At 47.9% G+C, this 5994-nt stretch overlaps 1 protein-coding gene across 5 annotated transcripts in view; it reads right to left on the bottom strand.

Annotated features, from left to right (window-relative positions):
• Positions 1 to 4386: 4386 nt before the first annotated feature.
• The window catches only part of MYD88 (MYD88 innate immune signal transduction adaptor), a 31956-nt gene continuing 30348 nt past the window's right edge, over positions 4387 to 5994 (bottom strand). For all 5 annotated transcript variants that reach the window (XM_063921816.1, XM_063921814.1, XM_063921815.1 and 2 more), the window contains one exon: positions 4387 to 5994. This exon is cut by the window's right edge and continues 1899 nt beyond it. The gene's annotated coding sequence lies outside the window, so the exon portion shown is untranslated.

Genomic DNA, 5994 nt, shown 5'->3' with positions numbered 1-5994 from the left:
ATGATGGCTTCTCATCTCATCAAGAAACTTCCCTGGTATTGCTCATGGATCAGGGACCCTCGGGCGAGGGCAGTGGATGCACTGGCGTCGCCTTGGCCTTACCGGCTGGTCTACCTGTTTCCTCCGATTCCATTGCTCCCAAGGGTGCTAAAGCGAATCAGGAATCAAGGTGTCCAAGCAATTCTGATTGCCCCGGATTGGCCTCGGGGGGCATGGTACGCGGATCTTCTGGACATGTTCGTCAAAGACCCTTGGCCTCTACCACCAAGCAGCGATCTTCAACAAGGACCGTTCGTCTACCTGGACTTACGGCGACTTCGTTTGACGGCATGGAGGTTGAGTAGAACATCCTAGCTCACAAGGGCCTTTACAAGAAAAGGTTACTGCTACCATGGTTCAGGCCAGGAAACCTGTGATGTCAAAACACTATCATATCTGGAGGAGATACGTCTCTTGGTGCGAGGAACACACGTATCTGTCTACTGAGTTTCACTTGGGACGTTTCCTACGTTTCCTGCAGGCTGGTATTGATAAGGGCTTACGTCTGGGTCCCATTAAGGTCTAGATTTCAACCCTCTCCATTTTTTTTCAAAAGAAATAGGCAGTGTTGCCAGAAGTTCAGACCTTCTTGCAAGGGGTACTCCACATACAACCTCCTTTTGTGCCCTGGGATCCAAATGTAGTGTTGGAATTCCTACAGTCCTCCTTGTTTGAACCTCTGATGACGGTAGAAGACAAGTACCTCACGTGGAAGACTGTGATGTTACTGGCCCTGGCTTCTGCTCGACGTGTCTCAGAACTGGGGGCCTTGTTGTGTAAAAGTCCCTACTTGATCTTTTGCGAGGACAGAGCGGAGCTCCGCATTAGGCAGCAGTTCCTGCCGAAGGTTGTCCCTGCGTTTCACTTTAATCAGCCTATTGTGATTCCGTCCAGTTCTGGCGCTCTTGCTCCTCCGGAGGCATTGGATGCTGTGCGAGCCTTGAAGATCTAGGTCAAGAGAACAGCTCGGATCAGAAAGACAGTTTCTTTGTTCGTGCTCTATGATGCACAGAAAAAGGGCTGTCCTGCTTCTAAGCAGTCCATTGCTCATTGGATTAGGCTTACCATTCAACAGGCCTATGTGTCGGCAGCCTTAGCTGTTCCTAAGTCTCTGAGGGCCCACTCTACGAGATCAGTGGGCACTTTGTGGGCGGCTGTCCGTGGAGTCTCGGCCTTACAACTTTGCCGAGCTGTTACCTGGTCAGGGAAGAACACTTGTGAAGTTCTACAAGTTTGATACCCTGGCCAAAGAGAATACCCAGTTTGGGCAGGAGGTGCTGCAGCAGTCTCCGCACGTTCTGGAAGCTTTGGGACGTTCCCATCATACTAGATTCCCCAATATCCCTTATGGATGCTAGAGAAAATAGGATTTTAATTACCTATCGGTAAATCCTTTTCTCGTAGTCCATAAGAGATATTGGGCACCCATTGCAGTGCGTTGACTTTTCTGCAGGTTCTTGTTATATGGCTACCTGTTCAGCTGTTGTTACCTGCCATTGCTGGTTGTTATATGTTAGTGGTGTGCTGGTATGTAAATCCCACCACTCTTTGTTTTCATATTTCCTTTTCTCATATATGTCCGGTCTCCTTTGGGCACATTTTTACCTATAACTGCCTGTGGGAGTGGGCATAGAGGGGAGGAGCCAGCACACCCAGTTGAAGAAATTTAAAGTGCACTGGCTCCTTTGGACCCCATCTATACCCCATCGTACTAGATTCCCCAATATCCCTTATGGACTACGAGAAAAAGTATTTACCGGTAGATAATTAAAATCCTATTTCCTAACTAATTATGTCTAATATATCAGGTAACAAATGGTGAGGAAGCGTGTTGAGATTCCAGCTAGGACGACAAAACTTTATCAAATGATTTAGAGGAGTTGCATATTATAGCAGACATGTATTCCATTTTGTAAACATACCACATCATATACCACAGTTAGATTTTTCCAGTCGGCAGATGTTAGCAGAAACTATGCATCAAAAAAGTTTATTTTGGTGTCGGGTGTGGTTAGGAAGAGTCAAAGGGAGCAGAAAATACTGGGGATCAAAAGGGATAGTGACTTCAAATAGGTGTGAGAGTAAAGTAATAATCTCCCGCCAAATACTGGCGAGTTTCAAACAGGACCACCAGATATGCAAAAAAAGCACCCTCATCTACACACTCCTCCAGCACCTATCTGAAGCGTCAGGGAACATGGGCTTTAGTCAGGAAGGTACAGAATACCAGTGATACAGCAATTTATAAACATTTTATTTTATTTTTACACAAATTGAACTGGAGGCAGCATTATCCCATATTTCGGCCCAATCTTCACTATGTATACAGTGTCCTAAATCCGACTTCCACGCTAATTCTTGAGGATCCCGGGCAGGGCCAGAGTCCTCAATTAGTAGAGCATAAATACTGGAAATAAAGCCCCTAATAGCAGAAAGTTTCCAGATTATATATTCAAGAGAGAACAAATTTCTATTAGTGAGAGTTGAGTTGGTTGTGGAGTGAAAGTGTTGAATCTGAAGATAGCTAATGAAGTCTGTGGTTGGGATTGCAGTTTCACTATGGACGTCTGAAATCGGAGGAAAGATAGCAACAGTAGTAATGTCATTAAGATAGAATATTTTGCCCAAGAGTCAGGTGGTGAAGGCAGACCTGCACATACCAGGGGGTAAAGCTGGGTTATGAAATAGTGAAATAAGAGGTGGCGTGTGCGAGGCCAGTTTAAACAGTCTATTAACTAAAGAACATAATTCAGCACGGATCGTAGATGTGCGGGGAAAAAAATTGCACATCTATGATCCATGACATGCGGGGGGACACCCAGCACGGGGCAAGTGCGCCCCACATGCCGGATCCTCCCCCACCAAGAGATGCGAAAGCATCACATGGCGGCGCTGCTTTCGCATGGTTAGGGTAGCTCTCTGCCTACACAGCCTAGCTATGAAGGCTGGGTGTAGTATGGTATGCCGGCGGTCAGGCTCCCGGCGACCAGCATACCGGCGCCGGGAGCCCGACCGACGGCATACCGACAGTGTAGCGAGCGCAAATGAGCCCCTTGCGGGCTCGCCACGCTATTTTATTCTCCCTCCAGGAGGGTCATGGACCCCCACGAGGGAGAATAAGTGTCGGTATGCCGGCTGTCGGGATTCCGGCGCCGGTATACTGTGCACCGGGATCCCGACAGCCGGCATACTGAAGACCACCCATGAAGGCTTGCAGCACCTGCGTGTGATGTCATGCAGCCACCACGACCCACCCAGCAAACGGTGCGGGCCAACCTGTGTTGTCCGGACCACACACCCCCAACGCTACGCGAACACCTTTACCTGTCAATCAGGCAGAGGCGTTCGCACAAGTGAGATGCTTTCACATCTCACAGTGGGGGAAATGTATTAACGTGGAGAAGGCATAAAGAAGTGATAAACCAGTGATAAGTGCAAGGTGATAAACGCACCAGCCAATCAGCTCCAATATGTAAATTAACAGGAGCTGACTGGCTGGTGTGTTATCACCTTGCACTTATCACTGGTTTATCACTTCCTTAAGCCTTCTCCAAGTTTAATACATCTGCCCCAGTATGCGCATGCACAGTGCAGCTGCTGCCCGTGTGCCCACTTCACAGGGCTTCAACATGCAAACGCTGCAGCAGCATTCCATGCTAAATTAGGCCCTAAGCCCCAGCTAGCTAGCAAATGGTATACTATAGGGTGGGAAAGAACTGCCCAAGGATGAGGATTCCTAGGGAGCCACAGTAATGAAGACATTGTGGCTAGTCCCATCTCTTCAGCCTCGGTCGTCACCCAGACCTTCCCCATCCCACCAGAGTTACACCACTGCACACAGTGAGAAAGCTGCGCAGTGTAGAAGTATTTTCTTAAGTCAGGAATACCCAGACAACCCCCTCTAGAAGGATGCTGGAGTAATCTAAGTCCAATACATGGGCGGTTGCGGCTCCATATGAAGTGGGAAGTTTGGTGCCGCAAGGTTTTAAAAACAGAGATATAAATAGAATTGGTTGAAACAGATGGAGGAAGTATGCTCATCTTCACAGAATTTATTCTGCCTATCCAAGAGATGTAATAATTAGACCACTCAAGCAGGTCAGATTTTATGTTTTCTAATAGACGAGGATCTTTTGCACAGCTGATGGTGATGGAGAGTCAAATAGATAGTGAGGTACTTGATTTTCTTTTTAAGCCAGTTACAGGGTAGCAGAGTTTCTTAATCGTGCTTGAGCACCACTGGAATATAGAAATCAAGAACCTCCATTTTGGCAACATTTATTTTATAGCCTGAATTTTGACAATACAAACATATTAGATAAAAGAAACGAGAGAGATCAGGCAGGATCAGTAAGAGAGATCAGGACATCATCCATACATTTTTATTTTAGGTAACTTTTTTTTTTTTACAAAAGATAAAAATCAGCACTTTTGTTTTCAATTAATAAACCTGTAAAACACCCTTTCTATTACACAAGACTCTTCCTTGCCCAAGTTTGCAGATATTAGCACCAAATTCTCAATTCCTAACACATTCTTTTTCCAATATCTACAAATCCGACACTTTCACTCTATGATAACAACAAGACTTAAATCCTCTCCCTACAGTGGAGTATTTAGGTTCTAGAGTAGGGGTGGGCAACATGCGGCCCGCGGACCGATCGTGCCTGGCCCGCTGTGCCCCACCAGAGTGCAATGACAAGCGGCCCGACAGGCCGCTTGTCATTGCACTGCTCTCAGACGCGGCGCCGCTGAGGAAATCCCGGTCACGTCACAGGGTCAGCTGACCGGGATTTCCTCTGTTACCATGCGCGCGCTGGGCGGCACGGGGGGCGGGCACTGCAGTGAGCAGGAGCGGCGGCTGAGTCAGGAGAAGGAGCGGTGGCCAGCGAGCGGAAGCAGGAGAGGCCTCATCAGCAGCGACTCCAGGCGGCAGCAGCAGCGCGGATCATCGGACAGTGGGGATCGTCTGCCACTGTGAAAAACAGGTAAACCCCCTGTCCAGCCGGCCCCTGGATCAGCGCTTCAGCTGCCATATAGGATTAGGGGTGGGGAGGCCGCGGAGTTAAAATCTGCAATATGGGTTTAGGGGAGGGGGGGAAGGGACTGTCTGCCATAATATGTAAAAAAGTGGGACGCTGTCTGCCGTAATGTGTAAAAAAGGGGGACGATGTCTGCCGTAATGTGTAAAAAGGGGGCACTGTCTGCCGTAATGTGTAAAAAGGGGGACGATGTCTGCCGTAATGTGTAAAAAGGGGGACGATGTCTGCCGTAATGTGTAAAAAGGGGGACGATGTCTGCCGTAATGTGTAAAAAGGGGGACGATGTCTGCCGTAATGTGTAAAAAGGGGGACGATGTCTGCCGTAATGTGTAAAAACGGGGGCACGGTCTGCTGTAATGTGTAAAAAGAGATACGATGTCTGCCGTAATGTGTAAAAAGGGGGACGATGCTTGCCGTAATGTGTAAAAAGGGGGACGTTGTCTGCCGTAATGTGTAAAAACGGGGGCACTGTCTGCCGTAATGTGTAAAAAGGGGGACGATGTCTGCCGTAATGTGTAAAAAGGGGGACGATGTCTGCTGTAATGTGTAAAAAGGGGACGCTGTCTTCCGTAATGTGTAAAAAGGGGGACGCTATCTGCCGTAATGTGTAAAAAAAAAGGGCACGCTGTCTGCCGTAATGTGTAAAAAGGGGACTCTTTTTGAGTATTTTGTATGTGGCCCTCGAATATTCGCTGGAAGTGTTAAGCGGCCCCCCAGCTGAAATAATTGCCCACCCCTGTTCTAGAGGGACATCTACCAGGGGCCTTATTTCTACGTTGTACACAGTTCTCTCCCTTCACATACAGAGGAAAGGGACCCTCACGAGAGGGTTTGGAAGATTAATTTGGGGGAAACACTGGACAACGAGGACTGGGATGACATTTAAGGTGGCCATGTAATAGTGCGTGGTATA

Source organism: Pseudophryne corroboree, chromosome 5 (assembly GCF_028390025.1).
Source record: "Pseudophryne corroboree isolate aPseCor3 chromosome 5, aPseCor3.hap2, whole genome shotgun sequence".
Lineage (NCBI taxonomy): Eukaryota > Metazoa > Chordata > Amphibia > Anura > Myobatrachidae > Pseudophryne > Pseudophryne corroboree.
Note: the sequence above shows the minus strand (reverse complement) of the source record. Positions and strands in the feature narration are given on the sequence as shown.